Source organism: Castor canadensis, chromosome 1 (genome assembly GCF_047511655.1).
Source record: "Castor canadensis chromosome 1, mCasCan1.hap1v2, whole genome shotgun sequence".
In the NCBI taxonomy this organism is placed as follows: Eukaryota; Metazoa; Chordata; class Mammalia; order Rodentia; family Castoridae; genus Castor; species Castor canadensis.
The window spans coordinates 52,118,712-52,128,895 of record NC_133386.1 but is presented as its reverse complement, the minus strand read 5'-3'; the positions used below and the strand labels follow the sequence as shown (position 1 = coordinate 52,128,895).

General features: G+C 46.2%; 1 long non-coding RNA gene across 1 annotated transcript; it reads right to left on the bottom strand.

The window, feature by feature from the left end:
- Nucleotides 1-2,700: 2,700 nt before the first annotated feature.
- Nucleotides 2,701-9,131, bottom strand: LOC141424143 (uncharacterized). Its single transcript, XR_012449042.1, has 3 exons — nt 9,025-9,131; nt 8,630-8,716; nt 2,701-3,222 (listed from the first exon to the last, which is right to left on the bottom strand). It is a non-coding gene; the product is annotated as an uncharacterized lncRNA (long non-coding RNA).
- Nucleotides 9,132-10,184: the final 1,053 nt, after the last annotated feature.

The following is a 10,184-nucleotide window of genomic DNA, read 5'->3' as shown; positions in this document are numbered from 1 at the left end:
ACTGTGCTGCTTAGGCTGGCCTCAAGTGTCTGAGTTCAAGTAATCTTCCTGTCTCAGCCTCCTCAGTAGCTGGGACTATATAGATGGGCATCACCATACCCTCCCTGTGTTTAAGCATTTATTTAAATACTTAAGTGTTTGGGTATTTTGGTTTTTGGTTTTTTGTAATCATGTTCTATGTTGAGCATTCTGCTATAAAAGAATAGAATAAGACACAGAGAAAAATAAATATGTATGATGAATATATTCAAGTGCAAGAAAGAGTTAGAAACCACACAGTAATTTCTACAAGGAAAGTTAACTTTAAAGTCTTCTTACCAGGGGACTGGAGTTGTCATGGGTGGGATGGTGAGATGTAAGAAAACACTAAAAAACAGGAGCAGTAGAGATAGAGAGCAGCTAGATCCTTGCCCCTAGGGTGAGGTAAAGCATTCAAAGAGACCACCTTGTCCCAGGGCTGAAATCCTGATCCCATGGAAGAGGGTATGGTGGAAAAGTTCAGAAGAAGCCTCACTGTGAGACTTTCCGGGAACATGCTCTGTGGGGTGCTAAGGAAGCTATTCTGCTTACTGCAAAGCTGCACAAGAGAGGTGCCCCTTCTTTGACACTCCACTGCAAAGCCTCCTGAGGGATTTCCAGCAGGGGTCATTCACCAGGAGGGTGACCAGGAAGCTGCATACAGGAAGGCACCATGTGCTGCTGGCACCTGGCACTGCAGAAAATGTGTGCACACTGCAGAAGGCTGACAAAGTAGCCCTCTGAAACTAGGAAAAGAAGCCTTTCCTGTTTTCTCCCCCAGTGTTCCCCCACCCCAGGACCCTCTGCTGACAAAGCCCAACCCACATGCTGTCAAAAACAAGCTGCTTACAGGGTCCCTCTTCTATTACAGGGCAGGTTATAAAGGGTGAATCTGGAACTGAGGACAAAAAAAAAAAAATCAATGACTGCCACAGTGAATTAAGTTAATGACTGGAGCTTAGGCCATATAAATGTTTGTTTCAGGCTGCGAGTCCCAGATTTTCTTATCAGAGCGCTGATGATCAAATAGCCAAGTGAGCTGGTTCTTTATTTCCTTGTGTGCATTTTTTTTTTTTTTTGAGTGCTGGGGATTGAACCCAGGGCCTCAAACATGCTAGGCAAGTGCTTTACCACTGAGCTATATCTGCAGCCCTCTCTCATGCAACATCTTTTATGAAAGAATGCTGTCTTTCTGCATTAGTCATAAACATTAGGTACAAGACCCTAGACTATATGTTAGTGGGCTGGGGTGTAGCTCAGTGATAGAGTACTTACCTAGCATGCATGAGGCCCTGGATTCAATCCTGAATACTGAAAATTTTTTTAAAAGAATAAATATTTCTTTTTGTCTGCCCCTAGGCAGTTAGGCCAAAGACAATTATGTCTTTCAGGCATGTTTGGAAAAGTAAAGAGCTATGAATACTGTAAAAATGTTTAGTAGCTAAGTAAATGGTAATGCCATGGTTTTAAAGTTTCTGTCATACACACACACACACAGAGACATATATATATATATATATATATATATATATTTTTTTTTTTTTAGCAGCACTGGGGTTTGAACTCAGGGCCTCATGCTTACTAGGCAGGTGATCTATCATTTGAGCCACTCTGCCAGCCCTGTTTTTGTGTGGAATTTTTTCGAGATAGGGCCTTGTGAACTGTTTGCCCAGGCTGACTTTGAACTGTGATCCTCCTGATTTCTGCCTCCCAAGCATCTAGGATAACAGTCATGAGCCACCAGTGCCTGGCAGTCATACACCTTTTGATAATGTAGTGATCCAGAGCACAGGCTATGGAATATGGTGGATGCACTCTGTATATGTGTGTGAAAATAGAACAATGAAACCTGTTGAAATTGTTCTAAGAACTGGGGGTTAAGAGGAGGAATGACAGAGGGAGTGAATCTAATTAAGATACATTGTAAGCACATATGTAAATATCACAATGAATCCCTGCTGTACAACTATTAGATGTTAATAAAAAAAAGAGCATGTTCTTTGAACTACTTATTAACTGCATAACCTTGGACAGATAAATTGCTTGTGCCTCAATTTTCCCATCTCTATAGTGGGAAATATAATAACACCTGCTTCAGAGGATTTTGACAGGATTAAATAAGTTAGTATATGTAAGAATCTTAGGACAGAGTCTATCACATACTAAGCATTTCATATTTGAGACCAGTAATACCCAGACTCATGTGTACAAGGCCCCTTGGGTCCCCTACAATCCCTCCCTTGCTCCTTTCTTACAATGCTGGTGTTGCTAACAGGTTCTGCTCTTAAGGGGTGCCTGGGCACAGAACTGGCCCAGAATCTGCTGTGTGGCCCATCAGAACCACTGGTCAGGCAGGACAATCAGGTGGCTTTTCTGTCAACACTGGACCAAAAGACTGAAAACCAAAACAAGTACTGCTATTCCCCCCTCCTCCGCCCACCGCCCCAAAACTGAACCAAACAGCTTGGGGCCTGGCAGTGCCAGTGAAAGAACTGGAAAAGCAAAACAGCCCTGAACAACACAGGCTTGTCTTTGTCATGGCTGGCCCCGCTCACAGCCAGGCACGGAAACAGAGCGGCTTTATGAGAAAATGCCTTTCTTTCCACACAGTAATTGAATCCAGTTGTGGATCAAGGTTGTCCATTAATGGGGTTTAAGAAAGGTTCGCCTCTTACATATGTCTACTCCAGCTGAGCAATCTTTTATTTCCGTTGAATTCCAGTTAAGCTGGGCACTAAAGCATCCCTGGACAAGATAATCCTTTGGAGAGATGGGCAAACCAAGCCTTCTGGGTGGAGTTCCAGGAGACCCCTTGCTTTGGATATTGAATTCAGCTTTGTACTAGATAATATTTGGGGCAGTTTTGGGGCAGCTGCATTTTCAGAATGCATTAGTTTGCACAATTCCTTTTCCAGGGGGCTCCCCTTGTCTGATCAACGCTTTTCTTCTGGAGACCCCCTATGGGGGAAGAGCTGGGCTGTGGCTGGGACAGGCTGTGTCAGAGTCATGGTTGCATCTTGTCCTGTGGCTGTTACTGCCAGCTGACAGTGAACTTCACTGTTAATGAAAAGAAGCAGTCCCTGCTCCAGCAACTGCCACCCACGTCAGGACAGCAAGTCTTACACCATCCCACTGGAGTCCTGCCCTGAAACCCTTAGGGCACAGATTCAAAGGTCTTTGCCAGAAGCTCTTCAATAAAGCAGGCTTTTAAAAAAAAAAGAGAGAGAGAGAGAGATTTTTAATTGCTTTGGTAGTTTTGCAATGATGAAAAGTTCCATGTGGGATATACAGCGGGAATTAAAAAGAGTACGGTTTCTTTTAAACATAAAATAGGTTCCAGTTATCCACTCCATGCATAGGATGTGCACAAACTACAAAGTATGTGACAGTCCCTCCTGTCTTCAAGCACCTTATGTTCTCCATCCTCTAGCTTCTCCCTGAGGAAGGCCTTCCACCCCATCACTCAGGCTGCTCGGCAGGAAATAAATGCCACATGTAAACACATGGCTGCACTTGGGAAAGCAACTGTTTGCAAAAGTGTGGGCAGGGTGTGAGGAAGCCATAGGAGGGTCCCACAGTGCGGTTCTAGTGACAATGGGGCATACCTACCTCCCCAGCCTGAATGTGAAGGGAAAGAGCAGCAGCTCTTGTGGAAAGGATCTCCTAACCAGACCTGTGTCACAGCCACCAAGCAACCTGCAGCAAGGAGCAGGGGAACCCATCCCCAACAACCTCCAGCCTCTGCTCTCCTACTGGAGTTCCCACTGGAGAAGCCCTCAGAAGCTAGAGGGTGATGGGGCCTGGGGGTGGGGAGGGGAGGACTGTCTGGGCCAGCCTCCAGGGGCACAAGCAAGGCAGAGAATGAACCAGGAATAGCCAGTCAAGGCACCCAGTCCACACCGCATTTCTGGAAGCTTTGGAAGGCAGGAGCTATGCTTTACTCATCCTTAAATTCTAGGGCCTGGACCATAATGGGTACATGATATATTTTTTTCTGATCTAGTGTAAGAAAGAAGGAATGGATGCATTGGTTTGTACATACATGGAAATGTACCAGCAGCAGGTGAAAGATGACTAAACACCAATGGTGGCACTGTGTATGGAAAATTCTACAGGGAGAGGGCTTTGGGTCTTAAGTGCAAAGGGCTCCATGGAGAGTGGAAAAGGAGGGTCTTTAAAGGGTGAAAGGTCAGATCAGTGGAGAAAGAGGGAGGAGCAGGAGGGAGCAGGATAGGCTCCCTGATTGGAGGAAACAACCTACTTATCACCATAGGGTGGGAGGTTTTGGCAAAGATGGGAAAGTATTAGGAACCAGGTCACAGAGGGCACTGGGTGGTGGCTCAAGAATCCTATGTACATGTCTACAGTGAGTAGGCACTGGTATCTGGGCAGCTGAGCAGTAGTGGATGCTCTGGGAGGGACAAAGGCTAGAGGTTCTAGACAAGGACACCTGGAGTAGCAGACACAAGAAGAAAGGACAGAGGTGTGTGAGGTGAGAAAGAAATAAAGGACTTGTTGCCTTGCTGGCAGGGAGACAAAAAAGAAAGGAGAATACTGTCACCACACACAAGACCAAGTCTGAAGCTGGAAAATTACAGCATTCATGACACAGGGCCCTGCTGAGTATAGCCTGTGATGTCTCCAGGGTCAACCTGCCCTACGGTCACCCCTGCAGCACTAGAGGCCAGCACCTCAGGAGCACTGGACACATCCTAGGGATTCTCTAACTTTGAGACTCTCAGTGAAAATCTGTCCCTTGGGTCAGGAGGGAGGGCAGTTGTGTCAACCCTCCAAAGACCAAGACCCCCTCCACCTTCTGCAGCCCTCACAACAGAACCTCTGCTCTGGCCTTGTGGGGGGTGAGGAATCGTGGCTCAAGCCCCCACCTCTACTCAGGCAACCCACAGGGTCAGGGTGGAAAGAAGGAGCCTCTGCCTGATATTCTCTGGTTAGCCCTGTCTCCCTGATTGCAGGAAGCGACACATCAGGACCCTCCAAGGGCAACCAGGTTCTCCCTGTCGCTGGAATTGTCAACTCATATGCACAGCAAGTATGAGGGGGGCACCCATCTCATTCATCTCCGGGATACTGTTCCCTCCACCACCTGGCCTGTGTGCCAGAGCAGGAGGTGGGGCTCTAGGGACTACTTCCCCTGGAGAGCACATTGGCTTCACTGGTGCAGCTCAAAGGATGGAAGGTGGAGGAGAAAGACTTCAGGACTGAAATCTCTGCTGGTTTTCTAAAATCAGGTGGGAACAAGACAAATAAAGACAAAATGATTTCTTTGAGTAAGCATCTGTCTGGATTATTAGAGCCTGACATTTCTAAACTCATAGTAACTGAGCACCTGGTTGGGCTGGGCTGGGAGGGTGTGAAGGGCTGAGATTCTCAACATACTGTCCTTCGTGCTTCACAAAGGTCCAGTACCCTGGGACCTGGGTTAGTTTCTAGAATATCATAAGAAATAACAGAAACAGGGCTGGGGACATGGCTCAACTGGTGGAGCATTTGCCTAGCATGCGGTTCAATCCCCAGTACTGTAAAAAAAAAATAATAATAATAACAGAAAGTTATTCTCTCACAGTTCTAGAGGGCAGAAGTCTAGAATCAAGTTGCTCTGTGGCTCCTTCCCCACAAGGGCTCTAGGGGAGAGGGCTCCTTGTCCTTTCCAGCTTTTGGTGATGCAAGGCATTCCTTGGCTTGTGGCTGCATCACACCCATCTCCACATGGCCTTCTCGTATTCTGTCTGTATCCTCTCCTCTCCCATCTTTTATATTAGGGTTTGAACTCAGGGTTTTGCTCAGTTCTCTTCTACTTGAACCATGCCTCCAGCTGTCCCATCTCCTTTAAGGACCCTTGTTGTTGGATTTGGGGCCTACCTGGAAAATCCAGATGAGTTCAAGATCCTTAATTATTTTTTTTGCAAAAACCTCTTTCTGAATAAGGTCACTTCACAGATCTAGGGACCAGGATATGAATATGTCTCTCTGGGGCCATCACTCCATTCACTTCCTGTCCCACCCTCCATCTTTATTCTCTCCCTTCCTGGGGTCCTCACCCTCAAGAAACATGTTAAAGTTGCCTCATCCAAAGAAAAATAAATTCCTTCTATCCTTCTAACCTCATCATTGCTCACCAGGTTTTGTCAGAGGTAGACAGCTTCCATCCTCAACCTTAGTAGCCCAAATCGGATATTGTTGACTCCTCCTTCCTAAAACTCCTCCCTCAACCTCCCAGAGCACTGCTCTCTTCTTGTTCTTCACTGTTTGTCTAACTCTTCCCACTGTGCCTTTCACCAAGCCATCAAATTTCTCCAAAGAGTGGTCTGTATGGCTACTTCCATTTCTGACTTAACCTTTTTCTTCTGCTTACTTTTAAAGTGGTTTATTAGGGTGTCTCACACATGGAGAAAAACGTAGAGAATAATTGTTCAATTATTCAATTGTATAATTGTTCAATGTTTATATTTTTTCTCCCTTTTACTTTTTTGTGGCAAAACACAACATAAAATTTGCCATTGTAACCGTTTGGAAGTGTACAGTTCAACTACAGTAATTACTCCCACTTACTTCTACATGCTTTATAACTTGGCTTTGACCCTCACTGCTGACCACTAAGTTCTGTCAAAGAGCAACAGCTTCCATCCTCAACCTCTGTAGCCTAAATCTGATAGCCTCCGTCTCCCAGAACCCTTTCTCTCTCTCTCTCTCTCTCTCTCTCTCTCTCCTCTCAGTGGCACTGGGTTTGAACTCAGGGCCTCACACTTGCTAGGCAGGTGCTCTACCATTTGAGCCACTCCACCAGCAGCCCTCTGCCCTCTTGTCCACTGTTTCTCTAACACTTTCCCTAAATCAGAATTTCTTCAAGGACCTGTCCCAGTTCCCCATAGTCTATCGCTCCCATGGAAACCTCCTCTGGTCTCATCCAGTGCAACAGCTTCAACTAACTCCTCAGCACAGACGCCTGTACTCATGTGCCTGTACTTGTCTCAGTCCTAGGTGTATATTTCCAGTTGATTTCTGACCATCGCCACCTCTGTGGAGACCTTAAACTTGAGATGTTCAAAAGGGGATACATAATCTCCCCTTTCAAACATCTCCTTCTTCTACCTTCTCCCTAATCTGGGCCTGGCATCATCAACCCTCTCACCTGCCCAGTGTGGAAATCTCAGCACCATCTTTGCCTTCCATTTTTGCCCTCTGACCCTGCAACTTCATCTCTCCAGCAGCTTCTCTCTCCTGATGTCTCTTCCATCCTGACACTCTCCTGATGCTAACTAATGCCTGCCTCCTGAATTCAGTCTGGAATACTGTGGGAGACTTCTCACAGGTTGCCTGTATCCATCTTGTTTCTGTTCTGTTTCACTTATTGTTAATAAATTGTTCTGACGAAAATGGAAGTTTTGAACTACCTGGTCAAAAACTTTCATTAGGCCAAGTGTGGTGGTACATACCTGTAATCCCAGCACTGGAAGACTAAGGCAGGAGGAGCTCCAATTCAAGACCAGCCTGTGCTACATAGTAAAACCCTGTCTCAAAAAACAAAAGCCCTTTCATTAACTCCTACTACTTTGAGAATAAAGCTTAAACTCCATACTTGAGCCTTTGACACCCTCCTATACCTACTCCCTCCCCCTTTGCTCCAGCCAAACAGACATAAACAGGACATGTCTCCTTTATATAACCCACACTTTCCGCTTTACCTTTCCCCAACATAGGAGTTTCACGGTCTTCTAAGTGGCCTTGTTTCTTTCTGATAAAATATGTGTAACAAAATAAGTGACACTGAGTGAAGATGGCCAAATTCCATAAATTGTAATCACCCGCCTCTTATTTCCTGTACCAAACAGAAAACACACCCCAGATTATTCTTATCTGACAGGGTTACAAACAGAGCTTTGTTTTGCTCATGGAATTCACCAGCTGGGAGTGCAACCTTGGCCTTTTGAAGACTCAACATTCCCTTGGTGACTCACCTATAAGGAAAGGCAAAATTCTCCCACTCCTAATTTCTGTAACAGAAAAGGGGGGCTCTGTTTGCAGACAAGATGGTAGCGAGCACAAGCACTTCAACTTTGGCATCTTGAGAGGAGATTTCCAGGATCTCAAACAGTGCCAAAGGTGAGGCACATATTAAAAGGAAACCAGCCTGCAGAAACAATGGAGGAACAAGGACAGACTGGAGGTGTTTCACTGAGTGCTTGTTTCTTGCTCATTTCAGCCCCTAAGTCCTTGACCTTACCAGGAGGTGGCATCAGAATGCTTTTAAGAAGCCACACATACCTAGCCAGACATCCACACTGAAAGGAAGAATTCTTTCCAGAAACCTAGGTGTGGCATCCTTAATCCACCTGAAAAGACCTAAGTATAGTCTACCTTTCTGTCCACTCAATAACTGAAATTTCAAACTCCTCTTTTGGTTTGCTGTTCCACTTAGTGCTGTCATGATTGTCCCCACAGCCCTGGAACTGCTCCACGCAGCCAAAGCTGCAGCCTGGGAAGCTGCTGAAGGGAACGCTGTGAGCACAGAGGTCCTCAGAAACTCAGCCAGACACAGGCTTCTGGAATGTTCTGTTTTCTCCTCAGAGAAAGGCCTTCTGGTATACACTACCTGGGCTCAGCCCCTTGGTGGGAGCTATGAGGTCCATCACTGCAGGGAAATCCCACTCCCTCTGTTAGCTTCCCTCTGCTTCCTCATCTGTAAAGTAAGAGAGCAGCTCTTGTAAGGCGGAGCTCCCAGGCCGGGCCTGGCACTGAAGATTCTCTGGAGGTAGTTAAATCACTTTTAACATTGTAAATCTGAGTGAGAAAGATCAGCCTGCCCTTCGTTAAGAATCCGTTTAGCATTTATGAGACATATGAGAGGTTTTCTTTAAAAAAACAAACTATTTGATAAATTGGGTATGCCAGGAAGGGCAGAAGGAAGGACGGAAGGACGGAAGGTCCTCACATAATTCACTGGTCATGTTCTCCACTGCCATATGCATCGAGCATTTCACTACTCACCTAAGATGGATGTTCCAAGGACAGTCCCACCATTCCAGAACAGAGCTCAACTTATCCATCAACCCCTCCCGGCCTCTTAGTTCTTTGGGCTGGGTGAGGCTCCTCCCCACCCCTCTCACACCCCATATCCCTGTACCCCCCACACTCCAGGGCTCCAGCAATTGGCCCAGGGAAGGCCAATCAGAACATGATACTCTTTGCCATTGTCATTGGTTCAGAGATGAACATTGTGACCTACACCAAGCCAATCAGGGAGTCCCTATGGAATTATGGGAGCCACTAGAAAAGGCACTCTTTCCTTCAGTCCATGCATTTGAGGTGTGAAACTGAGCGGCTGCAGCCACGTTGTCACAGGAAGCTAACACGGGGAGGTGGGGTAACAAAGGGAAGCCTTAAAGCCTTGAAATAGAAGGAGATTTTAGCATAGGAGGAAAGAAATCCAGAGTTGAAGTGGCAAGACATGAAAGCATTAAAGGGTGAGAGAAGAGAAAGACAGAAGGGCTAAGCAGGAGACAAAAGAGGAGCAGCTTCTCCCGCCCTCCCTAAGGTCCAGCTCCTCCTGCCCCCGACCCTCTTCTCCAGGTCCTCTTCTCCCACAACCAGCTGCGAATTCAGATGCAAGACACTAAAAATGGACGACAACCATGGCATGGCTTCCTGTTGGAAACTTATGCAAAGGAAATGATTAAAAAAAAAAAAGATTGCAGAGTTGTGTGCACGGGTGTTCACTGCACCTTACTTAAGCAACAGCAGTGTCCCCAATAATAATCCATTTTGTTTATCTTCACACACTCCTCCAGTCTGAGAGGAAATACACAAAAAAGTTTGAGGAGATTATGGGAGGTATGTATTTATTTATTTGCTTCCTGTATTCTAGTTGATGCTAGAAAGAATATTTATTGCTTAAAGAGGAAAAAGGGAAATAAAATAACCACATGTCAAGGCTGCAACTGAGACCAAGTCCAGATGCTGACAACTTATTGCCAAGTGCCCTTCCCAGGAGAGCAGGTGGGGTTCCACACCCCACCCCTCACCAGTCAGAGGGCCACCTGTGCCTGACCTGTGGGACCAGCCTGGACTGCAGTTACCATGGCTGGTAATGGGCCCAGGCCTGAGGGTGGTCCCAAAAGCCTTCTCTTTGCCTAAAAAGGCGGTAAGAC